At 31.4% G+C, this 25,062-nt stretch overlaps 1 protein-coding gene and 1 non-coding gene across 3 annotated transcripts in view; both read left to right on the top strand.

Moving 5' to 3' along the window:
- LOC143198310 (uncharacterized) overlaps positions 1–25,062 on the top strand; it is a 170,488-nt gene that overhangs the window by 102,309 nt on the left and 43,117 nt on the right. The gene's annotated exons all lie outside the window — the stretch shown is intronic.
- On the top strand, positions 2,740–2,846 carry LOC143199215 (U6 spliceosomal RNA). The gene has a single exon (XR_013006388.1). It is a non-coding gene; the product is annotated as a U6 spliceosomal RNA (small nuclear RNA).

The raw sequence follows: 25,062 nt of genomic DNA on the forward strand, positions 1-25,062 counted from the left end.
TATTGCCAAAAATTAGTACAATTATTATATTACATTTTATTCAAAATATTGTCCATCGTTCCCAGACCATTTTTCGTGTGTCTTCCTAAGAAGTGATATGACAGAATCAGTATTATGTTAATATAATTATGTTATTTTATTAATGTTTCCAATATGTCTTTACTGCTCTTGTAACATACAGTCGAGAGTTATGCTGAAGAATAACATCGTTATATCTTTGTTCATATTCCGACCATTTCTCACGCAGTGCTCGATTCAAACGCGATCACCATTGCTGGATTTATTATATTTTAGCAGCTTTTAGTATATTACACCAAGATGGTCTCACCAAATATAGGGCATTTAGTTAATATTGATGCATAACCAGGGGCTCCCCATGATTTTTTCGCCTGTTATTTTCTTAATGGATCCACCTTTCATCATCAGTAACAATACTATACAAAAAGCATTTCCTATTTTGCCGTTGAAGTATCATTTCACGGGTGTCCAAATGCCTTTCAATGTCTCTTGGCTTCAATTTATCGACACAAAATATGAAAGTTTCTGGATCATTACCATGTTCTTCAAGCAATGGTTTATTGGGTTGGATCTCAACAGCGTTGCGTATTGCGCACCAATCCCTTCAAATCTTTGTTTCGAATGAAATTTTTTCTACCTGCTCTTAAAATCTCATTTGGTTTATCGATATATCCATTTTAAAGTTGAAGGAGCATACTCTTGACTCAAACTGTATAAGAATTTGTATTGGGATTAGTAATTTATATTATTTGAATCAATAATCTCATATTTGATGATAACACGTTAATATTTGCAGTAGAAGAAACTTCAGAGAGCTCAACCCGAAAGATTTTGATAAAGTTACCATCAAGGCTAAAAAGTAGCGAACTAAATTAAACGAATGAAAATCCACATGCTTAGCTTTTACAAATTAGAAGATCGCGACATAGCGTGTCTTGTGACAACACAGCAAACTGCCTTGGCATGGCCCTGGATTACAAGCTTAGCCGGAGGATGCAAAAAAGAAACGCGATGAACTCAAGATCAAATGTAAATATAACAAATATAATTTATTTTAAAATTATAGTACTTCTAATACACATATTATACGTTCTAATAACTTATTAGAGAGGTAATCTGTTTCGGACTCTGACCTATCTAATGGGTTCGACATTTTCAATCAGGCTAATAATAAAAAGCGATTTGAAAGTTATCAAAACAAACAAAGCGTTAAAACAACGTTTGTCGGTGTATAAGTAGTGGTTATTATATCAAATATTTGGAAGTATTTTGCAGACATTTGACAACCGAACGACTTTCATAGGCCCATTCGGTTACATGTTAGAACGTATCAGACAGTATTGTATCACTTTCTAACTAGAATAGAATGAGAAGGAACATATTGTCTGAATATTAAACGAATTTACACATTGCAGCAGGAAATATATCAAACATGTTGATGACGTAAGTTTACTGTTATTTTGAATCACTATATGGCATCTGAATACTAAGTGATTCAGCAAAAAATATCCTATAGTCTATCCAAAGTTGCTGGGAACAAATGTCGTAAAATTTTTTTATGTATTACCTGCCGCAATTTGTAAATACAATCTAGAATCAGGCAATATATTCCCTTTTATTATATTCTAGTTAAAAAGGGACTCAATATTGCCTGAGAAATTCTAACACGTAAACGAATGAGCCTGTCAAAGTCGTGGGGTTTTCAAACGTATGCAAAATTCTTGAAAACAATAATGATAAAAGCTTATAACTCTAACCTATAAGTTATTAAGGCAGTATAGTTAATGTAGTTTTTAGATGCTAACAGCGTAGACAAAATAACGAATCGTTGAGAGTGACAAAACGTTAAATAAAAAAACTCACAAGGTAGTAATAGTGCGAAATATAATAGTTCACCTTTATTTATACGCCGATTTCAATTCCTACGTTATCCTGCAAAGTGTATTTCGCCGGTATACATGTCAACAAATATTTAATACGTTATATGTCTTATAAATAAAATATTACGCTCTTAGAATCGAGCGGTAACTATTGCATAACACCGTGCGGCTGTGCAGTTACAATATGTAGAAGGTGCGCCAGCCTCTAATACACGTTACAGTTTGAAAGTCGAATTGGAAATTTTTTCTCCGATGGCGGAATAATTGAAAATATGGTACAATTCAGCTTATTTATGCGATCACGCGCGCGTTTATGAAAATCCGAAGCTTTTTTACATAAGAGAAGTGGCTTTATTAAAGGTAGAAATCGAGCTTTTTAATCTCTCTGAGGTATTGATTGATTTTACATCAACACATTTTCTCCCACGTCCTCCAATAACTTGTCGTAACAATTTTATTTGTTTGAAATGAGTGTTGAGCAAAAATAAATTGCTGGCGGACTGGTGATAATATAGACGTAGTTACAGACAAATTTTTAAAACTAGTGATCGAAATTCGACAACTATTCTAAAATTAATGATTTTTCTCTCATATTATGTAAAAAGTATAACTTAAAAATGATAGCTTAATATTACTAAAACTTGTTTTGACAATATGGACAATATCAGTTGACATTAAAACCAAAGTATCATGAATAACATGGAATATTAAACTAAGTAATACATATTTGTATACTAATCAAGATAATAACGAATGCAATTATGCACTTTATTTTTTATAATATAGAAATTATATTAAAGTAAAGTAATGTAATTATCATATAGTTACATATTCTATTGCAGTACTCACTTCGGCGGTACATATACTAAAATTGGAACGATACAGAGAAGATTAGCATGGGCCCTACGTAAGGTTGACGCGCAAAATCGTGAAGCTTTCCATGTTTTTCTCTATGAGCAATGACTACGTGGGGGCAGCATTTACATCCTCAAACTCTCCGGTTTTTGACGTCTGAACTCATTGCCATGTAGACCCTGATCTCAGTGGAAGATGTGCAAGACAAATGATTAGTTATCGTCTCCGATTCAATAAGTACCGTAAAGTGTCTCCAACCACCTCTACCTCTACACCCGCTAAGAGTGCTTATCCGTGAACTAACCTCTATATTGGAAAGAAGCGGCAAAACCATCACCTTTATGTGGCTTTCTTCTCACTCTGGGATCATTGAGAATGAGAGATCGTATTACTTGGGTAAGAAAAGGGAAGGATCACTTACGGAGAACTTCCTACGGAGATATGAAGCACCACTCTAGTAGTATCTTTAGACATCTACACCAACTCAGATGGGATCTAACAGAAAACAGAAAGCTTTGGGAAGTTAAAAAAGAATATTATCAGGGCCTTAGCACCACTAACATCAGCAGATGCAACTTAAACTTATTCTCGCGTCTCAGGATAGGTCACTGCAAACCGACCCATAAGTTTCTCATTAAGGGAAGAAGTCTACCACTGCGGTTCCTATCTATCAGTTCGCTGTCTATCAAATACATACTAACTGAATGCCGAATATAAATCTCGCAGAGATGGTTGGTTAACCTTTTCTAGTCTCAACCGACCACTACTGGAAACTACTACTAGAAATATAATAGTGTGCAACTATGTAATTTCATACATGTTCCTTTATATTTTTTGTATTTTGTATACTTATCACTGTCATGGGTTATGCGACCATTGCACTGTAGTATTATTTTATTTGTCATCTTGCAATATATATACTCTTAATTCTGCACATTTAACTCTAGACTTTATATATGACTATGTATTCCTATTGTTCTTTGCACTCTATACTTGTATTAACATTGTCTACTTTAACTGATGTAAATGTGTATTGTATATTTGTAAATATACCCTAAATAGTCCAGGAAGCTGGTGGGTCTATAATATATAAACAAATAAATATTGTATTGCATTAATCGTTAAACATCTTAATATTTATTATCGTTTCAAAATATTTACCAAATTACTGTTAATAATTCATAATTTTTTTTGTCCCACGTGTTCACATTATATAGTTAGTTTTACTTTATCTACATATTTTCATTACTCCATTTATGGATCAATATAATTTTCATCCCTTATGCATATTTTTCACCTAAAATATATATTGAAAATCAATAAATTAAATTTGAAAAAAACAAGCTCATTTGATAAAAGAAAAAGTCTTTACCAACATTTTTTAAATAAAATTGCATAGCTCTCAATTATATATTCAAATGGATATATATATATATATATATATATATATATATATATATATATATATATATCCATTTAGAAAATATTTCCATTGATCAATTGATTCTTGTGTAAGACCGCTAGTAAGAATTATGTGTTGCCAATAACCCATATAATGACATGATTGTTTTCATATTTCAAACATAACAATGTAAAAAATGTACAGTATTAAATACTTATATCAACAACAAACTTAATGGGATGTGTAATATACATGAAGTCACCGTAACAATGATGGCAATGAAAGGCAGAAAAAACAGCGGTGCAATTTGAAACAACCGCATGATACTTTAGGCGTTTCTATTGAATGCATCCTCTGCCATTGTTTAGAAAATGAAAAATGTCCGCTTCGTTACAAAACGTGTTTAATAAGCCTTAAGTATAAGCCATCATGTTCAAAGAGATGATATCGATAGTTTGTAGGTCACAGATGATGCTAATAGCGCCTTGTCACCATTTGTTTTCAGTTTCTAAATTGCCTGTTGGTAATTGTATTGCATATTATTATATGTTTGAATATTCTAATATAAAACTTGAATACCGATAAATTTATTGCAAAAAATCTATGGAATATGACAAATAAACATATACCAAGACAATTCAATAAGTGCCTTGCATTCTTAAAAACTATTATAAACTGTTACTGTTTTGCTCTCCTACAAATGAGTAATACGTAATTCTCAAAGTAGGCTATTATTTGAATATCTTTTTGTTTCTTTCATTATCATATTTCACTTTAAAAGTAAGTTATATCCTACTATCAGGTCGGATTGATATTTGAACTAAATTCTTTAAATTTTCTAATAAAGTAATATCATGCACATCTTGTAATATAGAATATTATTCAACTCATTGGCACCAAATACAAAAACCGCAGTATTTTTCAGTGGCATGCTTCGATAGCACTCATATTGTCTGATATTATAAACCAACCATAGTGAATTGTTATTGCTGTTGTGTTGTACTTGCATTAGTACACAAGCAAGGCGAGTACGGGATTAATACATCAGTTTCCCAAATTAAAATAAAACTGAACTACTTAAGCTAAAGTTAAAAGCAACACGTATACACTATACAAGTTTGTGTGGTTTGATTCGCTTCAATCTTCTAATTTCCTACGTGTTGTCCAGTAGATATATTATACGTTGCTGTTATTTAGTAACCTTATTTCACATTTTTAAGGAACACTTCGTAAATCAATTTGATTTCCAGGTCATCGGGCGTTGATTACGTAGCAATAAACATTGGTAAGTGATCGTAGAACTACGTTTTGACAGCGTTAGATAAGTTGGTGTGATGTTTCAGTGCAACCCCATATTTGCATTCCATAGATCCAAAATGGCTTTATGATTGACCAATGCCTTTGATTTTAGGTCAATCTGAGAGTATTTTCTGACTAACCAGTACAATTACTTCATCTTGAGTCTGATCTACTTTGCTCTTTGTTCAAGATGTTGTTTCCAATATGTTCAACCATCGATATGAATGCAGAGGTATTTAGCTAATTCTGCTTGAGGAAACGGGCATAAAATTACAAATGATAAAAAGTTCTTATAAATATTGACTAAACTGTAAATAATTCAACATATTTACACTTTAAGGATTGTTTAAACAGTTCTTACTCGTAATTAGTTAAATAAAATCAATGCACTATTGCCAAAGTTATTCCACTCTAAACTAGGTAATTTATACTCTCGGCACATAGTCGTTTAGAATGTTAAAGTCATCTGTCCTCAGCTATTCCATTCGAATTTTATTGCGCTGAAAATGAAGATGAACGTGTATGTTTCTGTCTTAATTGCGTGTTTGAAGTAAACAATTCCGATTTTTATGGTCGTTCTTCTTTTACTACTTTTACAATCATTGTCCAGTAGGAGCTTCAGGTTCAAGGTGATTTGGCAATGTTTTATACCATCGAAATGTTTTATTCATTTTCACTAGTATTTATGTACGAAGAACATAAATACCATTCGATGCATTCAAAATAATTTACTATCACTAAAATTTAAACCAACATTGAGCAAAATATCTGTATAAATATCTGATTTTGCAAAGAAGAAAATCATTTCGCACCACTAGAATGTTGGTTCCCACACAGATACATTGCCGTTCGGTAAAAGTCAACAAATTGCCGTGTAATTTACTATCACAAGCTCTTATTTACCCGTTTTATGTTCACTTGTTATTTATTTGTTTCTACATCTCGCTTTTCGAGTGGCATTATATCACAGTCAATAAATTAGCGAATATGATAAATAGCATGTATAATTACTCGATCATTGAGCTAATATTTACAACTGTTTTCTCCTTGAAAACCTAAATATAAATACATCTTTTCAATTCATATATATATTTGATCATGTATGAAATCATTATCAAACAAAATTTTCCACCGAGTATTGATATATTTGAAAATATGTTGTTAGTTACGAAATTAAAAAATTATAAAAATATCATTAGCTCTACAAACAATTAATAATGACTGAAAACCATATCTGAAAAATATATTATATAGTCATATCCATCATGTCAATCTATGAAGATTCATATTTTATTTCTGTCAACCCGAAGACATCATCAAATGCATTTTATTAATGTTTCGACAGTATTATAATGACATAACTATAAATATTTTGTAAGCATCAAAATGTATTCCAATGATTCCGCACGAAACAAACATGAACATTATTGTCAATCAAATAACCAATGAAAAATACAATACACAAAATTATAGAAATCTAAAAGGAAAACGAAATAAGGAAACAGATAGTTTTTTAAGCCAGACGATACTTCCGCATATATAAAAGCGGCATATCAGAAACGGAAGAAAAAACAATGAATTGTAATCGTTATAATATCAAATTATTACTTCAGTAATATGCAAAAGCGAAATAATTGTATTGCATAACCTAGAATTTTTGTTCGCGTTTTTTTTGTGCTGATACACTATAGATAAAATGTATACTTCACATAATGTTAACAATTATGCAATTCTAATATGAATATAGAACATCAAATAATTAACAAGGATCTGAGAACAATAATTAGAAATTTATTTAAATTTTTGTTCATATTAAGTAAGTTTTTTAGGATTTATATTAAAAATTAACGGTAAACTATAGTTGTAATTTATACATCACCTGTTATTAATAATTATTTACAGTTACTATTACATTAATAAATAATTAATAAATAATTGCAAAATAGTCCAATAAACACTTTTGCATTATTATTATTTATTTTTAATAATCTAATACTGATTCCGTTTGATACAAGGTTGTTATGTATTCATTTAACATCATATAAGTTTTTAATATTTCTTCAATGCCTGTTTCTTTCTCATAAAGACCACGAATTTTGTTGCTGCCTGTCGTTGCATATACCAGCGTTCCAGAGACATAGAGCAAAAAATTCTGCATAGATATATCCTATCAGTTATAGCAGTCGATGCATTCAAAGGTATATTGCTTGTATTATAATAATAATAGAAATAAATGCTAAATATATGTTTTTGTATATTCTGATAATTCCAAGAAATATAGATTCGTCAGCATTGCCTCTATATGTCAACAAGTCGAGCATTGTTTCAGCCTCCCTCTAATTACTGGTATCCTTACAGTCGAGTTATATGGGCTTCGTACTGCAACAGCTTCAATTATCTTTTGGATCCCCATTCTTTTATTTATGTGTCCTGTATATAGTCCTATCTATTTTTGATGAAAGTTTTATCGGTTTTTGTCTATACCTTCAAGATATACATATAATTAAATATAATATACCAAATATACATATAAATAAAAATAATTTTAAAATATGATGATATAAGCAATTGAAATATAATTTTTGTTATATTTGAAGGATATCAATAAATAAAATATTTAGCCACACTTGCCATGTACTGTAATACTACGTAAAAGAAAAAAAAAAGATAAGACTCATTATTTCATATATTTTTTTTAGTTCCAGCGACAGGGAAATCGAAATAGAAAGTGTATTCAGAACTATTTATTTTACTGGAGCACGTCTAAACAGTAGAGCACTGTAGTTTTGACCCACCTCGAAAACAATAGAATTCATTCTTTACTCAATTGATAATAGTACCCAAATATGTGCGTTAAGATCTTAATTTAATACCTCTGGTTATTTTTAAGACGCCAGAAATGTAACACAACTTCATGTTATGGTCTTCCAAAGTGTTCATTCATCAAAATACTGTTTCGTATAAATTTCATTAAAAAATAATGACCTATACACATTTGAACTTACTTTTCAACCAGTTTGTTGAACACGATGAGTTTAGCGTTCTAGAACAGGAATTTATTGAGAAATGTAAGACAACAAAATAATACCTGCAAAAATACAAAAAAGAACATTTTTCTAAGCGCGGAAGTAAATAAAAATTATTCTTTTAATAAAAGTTATATTTAATGGTACGACGTGATTGAAAACCAAAGAAAGTCATTACGCAACGCTTCTAGTTACACGAACGTCGATTTTCCGTCGATTTTAACGCGGCGGTCTCATTTTTCGATATCCTGTCATAATATTTTCTGTCAAAGATCGTCGCAAATCGAGTGTGCTGAATCCGGCATTTCCTGAAACAAGAGAGCGACGGCGGCGCCTTGATTATTATACTGGTTCTCGTTCGCTCCGAACGTACCCAACAGAACAACAACCAACAAAAAAGATTTATATAAATACATCTCGGGAAAGAAAAGAGATGTTGAGATCCGTCAAGTGTGGGCCGATATTCATTTTTTTTTATTCGAAAGAGTGCACATCCGAGATGATCCCATTGGGAACAATTTTGTTTGTGTTCTGCTCAAATTTCAAAGACACGTACAGAATTATCACATATTTTTTATCTAAAATAATCAGATATTTGCATATAATGTTATTGCTGAGCTGATGTGACTTAAAATCAGAAGTCGTTCAGTGCTAAAGCCATTCAGTGACCGTAGTATCTCTACAAGGTTACATATATTATAGTTAGTGTTTAAAGTGATGGCTTTTGTACTGAACGACTTCTAATTCCCATCACGTCAGCTCAGCAATAACATTATACCCAAATATCTGAATATTTTAGAAAAAAATATGTGAAAACTTTGAGCATGTCTTCGAAATTTGAAACAGAACCTTCTCTTTTTTTTTCGAAGTCGATAAAAAATCATTGACATATGCTGACATAAAATTTGACTTATAGTCTTTATTTAATGCTGTACATAATTTTGATAATAATAATAATGAATCAAAATGTATTATTCACTAATGAAGTAAATTAGATAATTATGCAAATGTAAATTAGATGTATATATTATCACATAAACACTTAGGTCTTAGACTTTGTGGTTTTGTACTGCCTATTCGCTATATGTTTATCTATGAAGAGCAAATTCATCTGGTTCAAAAGAATGTGCAGAGAAACACATGTTGCTTTTTCAATAAACTTCAAGCTTTGAATAATGTTTTGGATTATTTTTCGAAGTTCTAAAACATAAGTGATAAAGAAAAGATGGTAAAGAATCCATAAGCAAAAGTGTTGTTTTAAATATATGTTTTGGATTATTTTAGTAACATTCTCACTAACACTTTCTTGAAAATATAGATGTAAATAAGTATTTTCTATTGTATTTACAAATCTAAATTAAAACAACTGATTAATGTAAGTATTACATATCAGTATCAATATCACTACATAGTATAAAACAAAGTCGCCTTTTCTGTCCGTATATCCCTATGTGCGCTTTAAATCTTTAAAACTATGCAACGGATTTTGACGTGGTTTTTTTCAATAGATAGAGTGATTCAAGAGGAAGGTTTATATGTATAATACATGCATAATATACTACGGCAACATTGCTAATTTTAGAGGTTTCTAACGTGATGTCGTAAATTAACCTATTTTTTTAGGCTTATTTAGCAATTAGCAAAAACGCTGCCTAACCCTACGAGTTAGATCAAATTAATGTACTACAGTATTGTACACCATAAAAAGGTCTACAAAAAAGTCTATCTTTTAGGGATAACCCACATTAACCATTTTTATTGTTTACTTTTTACGTGAGAAAATGGTTTATTTGCGAATCTATTTTAAGCAATACGGCATTAATCCTTATCGAATTAAGTACCTTAAATACAGTGTGCAATTAATATAGATCAATATGGTTCCTTACAGCATGTAAATTAAACAAATATTTTCGGAGATATTACAAATTTAAAATTTGCGTTTAAAAATGTGTAATGTAATAAAAATTGTATGAATTTAGATATTCCAAAGATAGCAGGAAATCTTCATAGTAAGTATAGGGGAAGAGGAATTGTTTTACTCAAAATTTAATGCGTGCAGGCCAAGGGCAGTAATGAATGAACCAAAAATACTGGATCGATTTTAATCATGTTTTCATTGAGTGACATAGGCATATATATTTTATGCCCGTGCAAAGTCGGAGCGGGCCGCTATGTTTTTATATACAACGTTCATATTTTTTCTGTAGTGTATTTAATTTAGTATCAGCATTGCACCCGTGTGAAGCCGGGGCGGGTCGCTAGTATAGTATAATTATAAAATATCAGCATTATTCATGTACAATGAATTTTTATTTATTTTTACTCATTATTACAATACTTTTGTAGCGACTTTGGGGCATGTCGAATTTTACCTCGTGGAATGACGGTCTACAAAATACCCAGAAATATAATCCCAGATGTTGAACAGGGGCGGGGTGCCAGCTGGCAACCTCTAGACGTTTATCTGGGATGTTATTGAAGGGTACTTTTGATCATTGAGTAACCGACCATCGTCTGGTTTAGACGTGCCACCATCGATTGCCCAAGCCTCGTCTCCTGGTAACACCGCTGCCATCCGTTTTATCTATTTTGTATTTTCAATAAGTCATATATCATCAATAAGTAACGGTCACATAATGTAATCACTAATGTTTCATTTCGTTTTACCTCCATTCACCGAAACCCTAAACTATTAATATGATGCTGTAATTTTACATGGCCTTTACAACAAAAACAATATACCTAATGATTCATCACTGTTTATTGCTTTTTATAATTGCTGTTTAATATTAATAATGGGTGTTTAATATTTGTGTATGTTATAATACAACAAACAATTTCTCTGCAATCATTAATAATTACTTATTAATGAAGATTATTAATAGTCTCTTCTAAGATAAACAATAACTTTCTCTAATTCGCATTAATTATTTGTCAAACCGGTTTTATAACTTGCATATTATTATTTATGTTATTACATAATTTTTAATCGGTATACATAGAGGGAACACCCCCATACATATTTAGAAATTCGTAAAATGGATAGGTTAATTAAAAATCAATGAAGGGCTAAAAAAATTTGTTTATCTGGTTTATCGATACCCATAAACAACTAAAACGCCAAATGTTCCATTGATACTCGTAACCAAGACCATACATTGCTAGCTACGTCCATTAAGCAATTTTATTGGTAATAAGTAAGGAAATAATGCAACCTGTTTTAATCCCTAAGAGAGGTTTTAATCCTTAATCCTTTTTATCTATATCAAAGAATACTTGCACAACTATCTCTTAATAAAATATCTTTTCTGTTTCCCATATTCACTATTCTTACAAACAACTGTATATATTATCAGGCAGAGTCAATAAATTTGGAGTGAGAGAATTCTTCTAGACATCTACACGTCGAGGCATTTTGTTAGTTCTACAGAGTATAGTTCATCAGTAAGAGTAGGTGCAGATGTCTGTTCCTTGTCATTAAAGTTGAGTTTCAGAAGCATAAATGTTTTTGTAAAAAAGCTTTTGAGGTTGACGGAAATGTTAGCAGTTTGTATTATGGTCATCACACCCTTAAGAATGATGCATATCGCTTCCAATTTTTCTGAAGAAATATGTGTCTATATCTAGAATACAGATAATATAAACATAAAAAATATGAGCCTTTGTGGTTCTTGTGAAGTTATGTTTAACTATAAGTCGTAAGCCAAAATGAAAACGCTAAATAACACAAATATTTTCAAAACATATACAATGACAACTCGTGATGAAAATTTTCTAATAAATTTTCTCAATAATTAATAAAAAAAAAAATTTCGCAGGTATTGATGTAAATTGGATGAACACCAACGGTAATTTTTACGTTTTTGTAACTCAAAACCATATTACCGAAACCAGACTTGAGCAAATACGGCAGTAAAGGAAACGAAGAACCAACATTATGCAAGAACAATACTGCAGGAAAATTTAAAAAATGATTGGTTGGGCGCATTAGATAGGCATCATCTACATCTAGTTGTATTTATTATTTCTATGGTTATATATTTACTTGCTTATTAATTTGTTTTGTGAAAAATGATAAGTAATGTAAACTATAACTAGTTAACTACTACAGTTTGGGGATGTTAAATTTGTATATCTAAATATCAGTGTCATTGTTTACAATAGTTTAAAAAATATGATATTTGAGATACATGTGATTAGAACTTGTTATGATTGAAAATTATATCGGCTAAATGGTGACCGTGATTCGCTATGCAAATTTTGGCTCTTTTTAAGGCATTTTCATGACATCCTGCAACAACTAAGGCTGAATTTCTTCAATTTCGCGACAAATATTGTCTTTAAGATGTTGAATCGTCTGGGGCTTATTCACATAAACTTTTGATTCAAAAAATTCTGGTGCTGTTAAATCCGGCGATCTGGCTTGTTATGCTAAATCGCCACTTCGCGAAATTAGTCTTCGTGGAAAAGTCATTCAATAATTGAATTTTTGAACGAGCTGTGTGTGCCGTGGCCCCATCTTGCTAGAACCACATGCCCTCTAGTCCTTGTTCTTCCATTTCAGGCACAAGACCCTACCATACAGTTGTTTTTAGTGGATGCAGCAATGTTTCATGAATTTATTAAGGATTCTGTGTTCCCCAAAACCGACTGCTCTGTTAATTGACGTGGCGATTAAGAAGAAAATGGGCTTCATCGCTCATTATCAATTTAGACGAAAAATCTTCAATTTCACCAGATACCCTTAGGATTGCATTACTGTACTCAGGGATCTCTCGGTAGTCTTTTTAGGACAAACTGATTCTTATACGGGAACATTTTCAAAACAGTTTTCGAAATTCGCCTTAAACTGCGTGCGTAAATGTGTAACAGGGAACCACGTCTCCAAATGTATGTTTCTGGAGACTCTGCAATACTATCGCGCACCAAAGCCCCATTTTCAACGTTACGAGACATCCGTTGTCTACCAGAACGAGGTCTGTCTGCTGTCGTACGGTACTGTCGAAAATTCGCATATAAACGATAAATTGTGGTTTATGTTGTGCGGAACTGGACGATTAGAATATTTTTGACGCAATTTCCGCGGAATGGCAATAATGGAACTATTATTTTCAATAAATATTGTCACTAGTTCTGCTCGTTCTCGTGCTGCATATTTATCTATAATAACACAATAGTTAAAGCGAAACCGAGCGACATAACTAAGATGGCATGCAATCAAAATGGGAATTTTGACCCACATGTTCCTACATCTTGTTCGCATTCTGTTAGCCTGTGAGAACTTCAATTTTTAACATTTTTTTAACTTTTGAAAATTTTGTGTCTTGCTACTTTTTACTATAACACTGTTAATCCTGCTCCCTTGAATAAAAAAAATCTGTTGCCGATAAAATAACCAAGATACTAAAACGAGAAATCGTCTACCACCACCACTAAGAACGGACGGCCACAGATACACTAGCATGCACAACTCGAAAGATCAAAACACCATCAGTCATTCGATTATTTCGCGAAAATAACCATCCCGCTCCAAATGTCAGGCTAATCTCTTCCACCGCAACAAATTAATTCTTTCTGCAGATACCGATCAGTAACGATCGGCTAAATAAATCATTTGATGTTTAGAAACGGGCCTATCTCTCGAACGTTTAATATTCCTTTATCTGGAACTTCAATCGTAGAAATCGTTGACAAATATGTACAGCTTCACGTCGTAATCTACCGAGCATTGTCAGTTTATATGACAATATGAGATACGTCGATAACTAGATTGTTTAATTAGACATAATTTGTTACAGCGATTTGTTATATTGGAAGATTTCGGGTAGATAGCAGGAGAAAATAGCAGTATTATTATGATAGCGGCTACTACATCAAGCTGACATGGTTAATATTTAGAAAATCGACTTGAGCGTGTTTGCAGGACCAGACCAGATCGATCAAATTGTGTTGGACTCTTGAGTTGTATAATAGAAATATTAATAGTGGCAATTATGGTTTTTGTGGTATCCATTAATTTTTGATATCAACTTATTTCACATATTATATAGTTATATAACACATTGCCATATTCGTTTATTCATATATGTACATTAAGAGTAATTAATTTCAAATTACATTTATCATTTTAAAATAATCTGTAATTATATATATTTACATTATACAATCACAAATTATGAGTTTTACAACTATAATTCTTTAATTATTAGTTACAATATTAATCTGGATTAGATCTGTGATGACAACCTTAATCTGAGATAACGTAAGTTTTAAATAAATAGTACATACATCAGAATATGTTGTTTATTGTTATATGTATTGAATAATAGGATGATCAAAGGATGATCTAATACTACTATGTTAATATTTTACACTAATAACTTCATATTATATGTAAATGAATATTAATAATAGCATAATGAAACTATAAATACTGCAGCATTATCTTATAATAAATATATGACATTATGTTTCATTATTTAACATACGAATTATAGTAAATGTATGTTTATGATGTATGTCGTTAATTGATTATATTGATATGTTATTAATTTATATAATAAATACTTTTGATAAATTGTTTTGCATTATATGCAAATACAAACAATAACACAAAGCAATCCCCATATCTGTACTAGTAAAACCTAATAGAAATGTTAACTAACAGCACCAGGATTTTAATTCACATGTTAACCAATTTATATAAATCATGGTTTATATATATGTATATATATATATATATATATATACATTCAAAAGAAAAAATCTACTGATAACAGTCAAACCCAGTGAATACTAAAGTTTAAAAAATCACAAACCAATTTGGTGGAATTAACGCCAAGCAACTTTCAAAAAAATGTTTCCTTTTACTATTAATTGTATCAATTTCTTTATAGACGCTTTGTTTATAAAAAAAAACCTTGACCAATTTTCATTCTATTCGTTAATTACCAATCATTTTCGATATTCGATAAGAAATTCCCAGTATTACTGATCAAAATTGAGTAACGAGTCCAATAATTTATTTCCTATTCAGTAAAAAAAAGTATATTTTTAAATTTATCAAGGAGATAAAACCGTGAAACGTTAAGAACTTCAAAAAGTGCAATTTCTTGCTAATCGAATGAACTGAGATAATTGACGCTGTGACAGAGAAATGTTCGATTTTTTCCATTAGACTCTCGTTAAGTGAAATTAAGTAAAGTGAGTAAATTTAATTAAAAGAATACAGATTTTTTATGTAGAAGGTTTGTCTGGACTGGGACTACAGTTAACGTGGGCTCCGAACCACTGTCCACGGCATTAAGCCTACCGACTAATTATTTAATATATATTATATAAAATATATTTAACAATCACAAACATAAATTTACGATCATGCCCCATCAGGATTCGAACCCGCAACTATCGCAACACTGGGTGGACCGGGCAGTCGCCTTTATCTCTACGTCAACCAAGCGGGCTCTCTGAAATTTATTTACTTGGCTTCACATTTTTGAGCAAACCAATTCTAACCCTGGTATTCACTTTTAAGCACTACCTATAAACACCACTGTAATTTTTAAGACTGCGCAACAGTCCTTTTCAGAAAAAGAAACAAAATGAGTAGAAACAGTTTCAAATATCAATAATATTTGGCTCAGTAAACAAACAAGAACTAGTCAAAAAGAAAAGGAAAGAACACGACTTTAAATATAGGAAAATGTTTTTAAATAATATATAATAGATTGTTATTACACAAACAAGTATTGAACCTATAGGAACATAAGGAATTATATACAAGTTATTCAGAACAAACTGCTGAGAAATGTTATAGGTGCATCCAGGTAGTACAGGACTGATTACTTACACCAAGTATTTGCTAAGATACAGGCAGTCACTCAGGAAATCTAGATAATCGTAAGAAGATATGAGGACAGGCTCCATTCTCATGTCAACATCAAAATATTACACATGTTGGATAACACTAGAATAGGACACAGACAGATATAGATATAGCCGCGGGTTCGAATCCTGCTGGGGCATGGCCGTAAATTTATGTTTGTGATTGTTTAAAATTTGTGAATGTTCTAGGCGAAAGTGCAAAATCCGACAAGGAAAATGATCCCAGTCACGCCAGTAACCAGGCTGAGTAAGACCGGATGTCTTCTGGGATGATTTCTAAAATTGGTCACTCGCCAATCGGTAGGCTTAATGCTGAGGACCGTGGTTCGGAGCCCACGTTAAGCTTTAGGTTCAGTCCAGATAAACCTATAGTTGGTAAAAGGAGACTTTAAAATATGTATAAAAAATAATAATAAAGAAATAACAAATGTTGGATACAAGATGTTCCAAGGATTGTAATTTTTCAAACGACTCATGACTTCATCTTTAAAACAATCTGTTAAAAAACTAAAGTGTTATTCTCCAATTTTATGTTTCCAAGATATTACAAAATTACACCTTTTGTGTATTATTTGAACATTCCAAATATTTAACATACAATTTAGGTCAGCCATTGCCAAAAGAAACATTAAAAACCATTTAAGAAAAGGCCCACCCAGACTTTTTCCTAACTCTATGCCCGCGTAACCAACTCCAATTAGCACAATTCATCGATATCGTTAACCGACACACAATAGTTATTTCTGCCGCGTTAATTTCTACTCGAATCATAATGGAATTAAAGTGACGCCATTCCGATGAATTTAATAATGCATAATTGCAACACGCCAACTCGGTTCGTAACGCTGAAACACGTATTATTAAGCTGATAGTTTTACATGTAATTTGTACGCTCTCTAGAATTATATTGCTCGCAAAACTAACTAGCGGCTTTTATTGTCTGGCCTTATACGAGTCAGTTGCCATCGGGGATGAATATCTGTAATGTCACTCGATTTGCACTATGCGAAAAAATGTTTTATTAAGCTCAAGGACTTAGAAAAACAGATTGAGTGACTATGTGTCGAAAAAATGTTTTTAACTTATTTTATTTCACTATCTTGAATTTGAATTCTTATGTTTGTCAAATCGGACAACCAAATGGTAATTGAAGCTTGACAGACGCATTAATGTAATGTTATATGTTAATTTACTTAAAAATAATTTGTTAAATGAGATACATTAACGGGTCAATTGAAAAGTCCCCGGCCTGACACATGGATGGCGCTACTAGAATAATATCCATATGTTTCTCAGTTAGCCCTAACACTCAAAAGATATAAAGCGTGTATAAATTTGACAGCTGTCCAACAATAGTTTGTGAATTATAGCATTTTGAGTGAAGCAACTTTTATTATTGTGAAAAAATGGATAAAAAGGAATTTTGCGTATTGATAATATATTGATTTTTGAAGGTTGAACTTTTTACAGTTGAAACAAAAACTTGGCATGAAGCCAAATTTCCGGACACTGTCCCAGGAAAATCAACCATCAAGGATTGGTATGGTAAGTTTAGACGTGGTAAAAAAAGCACCGAAGACGATGAACGCAGTGAACGAAAAGAGGTTGTTACCGACGAAAATATCTAAAAAATCCTCAAAATAATATTGAATGACCGTAAATTGAAATTTACAGACACTATAAAGATATCAACTGAAAATGTATATCATATCATTCACGAAAATTTGGGTATGAGAAAGCTCCGTGAAAAGTGGGCGCCGCGCGAGCTCACTTTTGGCCAAAAACAACGACGAGTTGATGATTCGGAGCAGTGTTTGAAGATGATCAAGCGTAGTAAACCTTAGTTTTTGCATCGATATGTGACAATGGATGCAACATGGCTCCATCATTTCACTCCGAAGTCCAATCAACAGTCATCCGAGTGAACTACACACGGTGAACCCGATCCATAGCATGGGAAAACGCAACGGTCGGCTGGCAAGGTTATGGCGTCTGTGTTTTGGGATGCGCATGTAATAATTTTCATTAACTACCTTGAAAAAGGAAGGACCATCAACAGCGACTAATACATAGCGTTATTGGACCGTTTGAAGGACGAAATCACCGAAAAACGGCCGCATTTGAAGAAAAAGAAAGTGTTGCTTCACCAAGATAATGCACCGTGTCAAAAGTCAGTGAAAACGATGTCAAAAATCCATGAATTGGTATTCGAATTGCTTCCAAAGTGACGTCCGAAACGAAATTCCTGTTCTCAGATCTCAAAAGAATGCTCGCTGGGAAGAAATGTTCGTCGAATGAAGAGGTGATCGCCGAAACAGGCCTATTTTGAAGCAAAGGACAAATTGTACTATAAAAATGGTATCGAAAAGTTGGAGGGTCAGAAAAGTTGGTGGTATAATCAGTGTATCACGCTTGATGGGAATTATGTTGATTAAAAAAGATCTAATTTTGCCAAAAAAATGTGTTTTACTATGGTAAGCCGGGGACTTTTCCATTGACCTGTTATTTATTATCAGATACATATTTTAATCTAAAAAAATCATTTACTAAACGTATCAGTTTTACAACAGCTTTACCTAGAACCTGCTTTAAAATTTATTCTGTAATCAAGCCAAAACCAGGAACCTGTTTTAAGTTACTGCTATTTATTTTCGTAGGAATTCCTTTTAGAGTAGTTAGACTAATATAAAATTATACTTAAAAATAAAACCACTGATAGAGCATCATTATAATATCAGAATATCAACCTGGCTTCAGGGAAAGACACTAAATTATAGACCAATTTCATAGAATTACGGGTATAGTTGAAAGGTCAAGTAAAATAAATATAAAAAACAAGAAAGAAGATATTGCTATATTGGCTAACAGTCGGACCAATCATTGAAGAATTAACTTGAATAAGACTAAATCTGTCCATGTCAATGGTTTTTTAAGGACTGTTATTAATTGAAATATTTCTGGAGATATAGTATATCATTGTGCTAGAGGTAATTTTAATGGTTGTTAAGAATGTTCTGCAAATTTTAGTGGTGTTAACTTGATTAATATTAATAACTGATTCATTTCAGGTTTCATTTGTACTCATTTGTTGGTGAGTTGTTAGTTCTCACGTGAGGCATAAAACAAAGTAGAAAGCAATAGATAAATGAAAAAAAAAAGATAAGAGAAATGCGCAAGGGCGCGATTAGAGATTGAAATAAATAAACAAAAAACAATGCAATTTTATTTAAACATTTATGTAAAGAAATTAATCTTTTAATCAATCTAGTGTATTTATTGTTTTCGTAATATATATTTTAGGTGACAAATATGAATAAAAGATAAGGACTATATGAATACATAAATGAAGTAATGAAAATATGCAGGAGTTAAAATTAAACTACCCGTAAGTTCATAACTTGCATAGATGAAATACATAGATAAATAAAAAAAATTACTAACATTTTAAAGCATTGATAAATATTAAGGTTTTTAACGGTTAATGCAATAAGATATGGGAATATATAAAATTGCATCAATTATTTTGATTACTAACTCTAAGGAGCTAAGTTTTGGAAAATCAATAGTTAAATGATTGTAAAGACATTCCTTTAATATATATTTCCGAGTTGTAAAAAATAAATTACCTAATTGTGTTCGTTATTGTTTTAATATGCACTCTAAAGTCAAATATCAATTTCGAAATTGTTTAATTCATATGTTCACTGGATTAATTTACAACCATGTATTAGTTCATTTATTATTCCATATTTATGTTTATAATATAAAAATAAATAAAGATCATGTATAGTTATATTTGACGCTCTGAATTTGTTACAGTTCTGAAAATGATCTTATTTATGATACTTTGCCATAATTTTCATTGGCGTAGGAATTTACACTTATTTGTACTTTGCTGATTATTGAAACTTAATGGAAATTATATTTAATTAAATGTAATTACAAAAATGTATCATATACATTTATTATCTTATATCGGAATTATTATGAAATTAAGTTGTTACTCTATTACGAAGGAAACATGATTAATTTAATATATTATAGTCGAATTTCTGCCACAGGGCGGTCCCTAGTCTCAATAAAAGACGATGACAACATTAGGCAATAACAATGATGAAATAACCCGCATAGTACTTATATAAGAAAAATCTTATTTCATAGTACTTAATGACATTGACCAACAACTGTGCTAGGATGAAGTATGACATGCGCACTCGGTATATACTAGTATATATACAATCTATATCTCTATCTATTATGTTCTATTTACTACTTATACAAAATAATTAATAAAATATATAATAATAAATACGACATAATAGACGGAGAAAATTAATAAATGAAATATTTTAAAAGAATTAAAAAGAGAATCTTCTGTAAACAAACTCGCCATTTGATGAAACTCAGCTTGGGCGACACAAAACCCAGTAAAATAAACTGAATACGAAAAAGGTAGTGACTCTGAACGTCACGTCATCACAATAAAACTCTTATGAATTTTTAGCGTCCCTGGAATGTGTTAAGATATCATATTTGGCAAATATAGCCCTCGAACAGACATCAACAATATTACCATTCATGGTAATTGCGAAGTATTCGCAAAGACGACAAATTCTACAACTGAAAACCATTTAAAAAACAACATGAATAACCCAAAAACTACCTGGTTTAACATATCGAACTACCCAATGGAATTCAAAATCGAAAAGTACCATAGATGATTTATGATTTCCTTGAATGGTACGTATCTTTATATCATTTAAGGAAAACCAAAGATCAATAAGATATAAACAAATAAAACCAAGTTCATGAAGAGGTAATTCTATAAGTAATAGCAGCACGAAAATCTTTACAATCCGACTAAAAATCAATTACAATAAAATCCGATAAAATAACAATTAGCAGGCAATTATTTCCGCTTAAACCGTCACATGGAAATATTTCCGAGAGATTGCGAAAACTCTTTCACGCCTTTTATGAAAACCATCAGGGAGGTGACGAAATCGATCAATTGTTTTGATTGATCTTCTCATTAAACCTCGCGACGAGCTCACTCGTCGTATATTCGTCCGCAATTTTTTTAAATTAATTAGCCCATATCGGATTTTATCTCTAGACATAATTGTCGAATTTTTCAGGTTTAATTGCTTTCGAATTCGTTATTCGTTGATTGATTAGGCAGATGTCGATAGAAGAGCGCCCGCAGAACAACGCGACAGGGCATGGGAAAATATAAATTGCAACATCTCGTTGGTATAACTGTTTAAACATATTTATTAACATCGATAACGAAATTAACGAATTAAAAGAATGTAAGAACGAGTTTAAGTTGATGAGCATAGTGTTGGGGCTATGTATTATAATATAATGGGTTGACAAGGAAGTAAATAATACAATAAATATCCAAACAATAAAAAATTTGAATTGGGGGTATATTTGACTTTGCAATATCGCATTTAATATTTTTATATTTTATTATAAATTTACATTTTTTTAAAGTTTTAATATATTTTAAAGTTCTTTTAACAACCAGGGGTTTATCTGAACTGGACCTACAGTTTAACGTGGGTTCCGAACCACGGTCCCCGGACCAACTTAGAAATTATCCCAACAGGCATCCGGTCTTACACAGCTTGATTACTGGCATGACTGGGATCATTTTCCTTGTCGGATTTCTTGGCACTCTTGCCTAGGATAATCAGAAATATTAAACAATCACAAACATAAATTGACGAACATGCCCCAGCAGGATTCGAACCCGCGACTATCGCAACAGTAGGTGGACCGTCCCGTTGCTTTTACCACTGCGTCTACCTAGCCGGAATTTAACAATATTGCTTAGGCTTTTTAGTTTCAGAACGAAAAACAAGTGACCACAAAAAAGTTATCTCTTCTCCTTTGTTCAGCTTTTTTTAAATTTATTCTTATTATTTTTCTTAGTGTTCTGTTTAATTTAAAATGTTAGTGTTAGTATTCTTTAGTCCACTTGCGGTATATTCTTTTTTCATCATTATTTTATTATTATTTCCCTCTTCTCAATTTTCTACGCCTTCGTTTTTTCTATCTTCTTTTAATCCCTTGTTCAATTTGGCTCACGTTGCTTCTCATCTCTCTCTCTCTCTATCTCTCTCATCTCGTACGTATCAACGTAGAGTTCTGACTAGTTTGCTAACCTTACTTAAATAGTTTAGAATATTTAGTTATTATTTACTATATATGGCACGCACTATAATAATTGCTTTGCATTTCCTTTTCAACCGTTTTCCTATTGATCTTCTTTAATTCCTTTTTGATTGTCTAAATGTATTCTCTACTGAAATTTTTATATATTGATCAAAGCTATTATTCTCACTAACATACTACTTTTTCCCTTTTCCGGCCTGCTTCTCAAAATATCTTATTTATCAACGTTGAAATAATAGATTTTTCTATTGGAAGTATAAAATAAAGCATTTCTATACATATCGTCCAAGTCACCTAAATACTATTACCATTTCAAGAATGGCTAAGAAGTTTGAACTGCATTTTAGTATATTCTAGACTTGGTTTCATAATCGAAAATCCAGTACCTGTTTAGATATGACATAATCTTCTGCAGGATTCCCAATGGTTAAAACTAAATAACCCGTGTCTTTTCATTTCAAAATATATATACGATATTAAACCGCTAAATACTAAAGACAACTCAAACTTAGAGAACAGTCCCAGTAATGATATCTCACTCAAAATTACACCAATAACTTGACTCAGAAGCCAGATTCATTGGTTACAAATATTTTAGCTACTATACTTTGAAAATTAGTGCAGGCATAGAACAATCATATTTTTTAATCCACCAGTATCGACTTAGTAACAAGTTTTTGAACTAAGGCTCAGAAAATATGTCGGCAAATTCAATTAACAAACAAATAATAAATGACAAATCTATTAAGTAAATAGACCGTCTCAATTTTATCTCGTAAAATACTACTATAGATAAATATGTGAAAGACTTTTATCGTTTGCACATATTATTTAATATTTATAGCCCAGTCGCTGTCGAAAAAATATATGAAACTATTGGATAAATTTCTACTGATTAACATCGATTTGATTTATGAATACACGGCGAACTATAAATCTTCAAATTTTCGTTAGATTGCAATTTATGGCAATCATTTCAATCAAGTGTTAAATTGATTTTAATAAATGTAAGAGTAAAAAAAACCCATAAGTCAATCAAACGTTTCTAAATTAACAAAAATAACTTAAAAGCCGTTTTTCGTTGTTCTGTTCATTACACCTCCTGATATATCAACTCATTTTAACAAATTTATACAACATGTATTTATTAATAAGGTGTTGAACCACCATTTGCTTTTAAGAGAGCTGCAGTTCTTCACAGAATAGATCCGTAAAGTGTTTGAGCACCTTCAAACGGAACATTGCCTCATTTCTGTACCAAAACAACCTTCAGTTACTGGAATAATCCGATGGAACGTTTGAGCAGGAAACCTACTTCTCAACGGTTCCATTATGTTGAAGTCTCACGATTTTGCTGGTCAGGGAGAATGTTTCGTTATATTCTGATGCTCCTAAAGCCAATACTGAACTTTTTATATGGCTGATATGTCCATCATAACAGGACCTACCTCATGCTTCACTGTAGGAAGCAGACATACAATCATTCTCATCTGGGCACAATCCTATTTAATGTTTGTTGTATTCATTCAATTAACTTTGGGTTTCGCCAACTATTTCTCTTCGCCGATGATCTTTTACCATGTCTTGAGTATTACCGTGGATATTGTCGGAGTTAAATAATTCAGCTATTTTTGTCACAGACACTCTTTCGAAGTTTAAAGGATCCTTCCATTTACCAATCGCTTGTCACAGAACAAAGCACATAATACACTGCAATATAATCTACAAAACTTGACATGTCAACTGAGAAATATAATCTCGTTGAATTATTTACATGTTGTTAACGAACATGTAACAATATATAATACTCTCCATAGTATTCATATTATGTTGTCTATTGCCTGTAGTTTATCTATATATATATATATATATATATATATATATATATATATATATATATATATATATATATATATATATATATATATATATATTATGACATAACTGTATTGCAGCTTATGACATAACAAGTACCATTTCCTTTGTAAAACTTATTTGGAATTTTGTATATAATATACTAATCAGTAAAACAATTAATTATCAGAAGAACCGATGCCTAATTAATAATGTTAGTTTGGTTTTAACTCTTTAGAATTTCTCCAATTTCCTCAGCCTAATAACCTATATTATTCAAAAAAATGGTCCAAACATAACGCCCTTTTAGTCTTTGTGGTCATATAGTACCCAGTTCTTGTTTTTCGGAATTACTTACATAGATCTACATGTTTACTTATAACTTTTTATCTATACCACATATGTGGTTCAACGTGACCGATTCGCTAATATTATTAATAAGGAACTACCTAATACATTAAAATTAATGCTAAAATTAAATGGTAAAATCCTATTAAAAAATCGATTGTTTACTGTTATATTCCCTGACCGAAAATTAATTATACTATTCCCATGTCCTTACCCACATGTTTATAATATTATAATAAATAAAAATATTTAATAAATAATTAATTATGTATCGCAGCATCTATAAAAAAAATCGGAGAACTTTCATCCAATT

Source organism: Rhynchophorus ferrugineus, unplaced genomic scaffold (genome assembly GCF_030347505.1).
Source record: "Rhynchophorus ferrugineus isolate W39M unplaced genomic scaffold, kcgeb_rfMv2 rfM6, whole genome shotgun sequence".
NCBI classification, from domain to species: Eukaryota; Metazoa; Arthropoda; class Insecta; order Coleoptera; family Curculionidae; genus Rhynchophorus; species Rhynchophorus ferrugineus.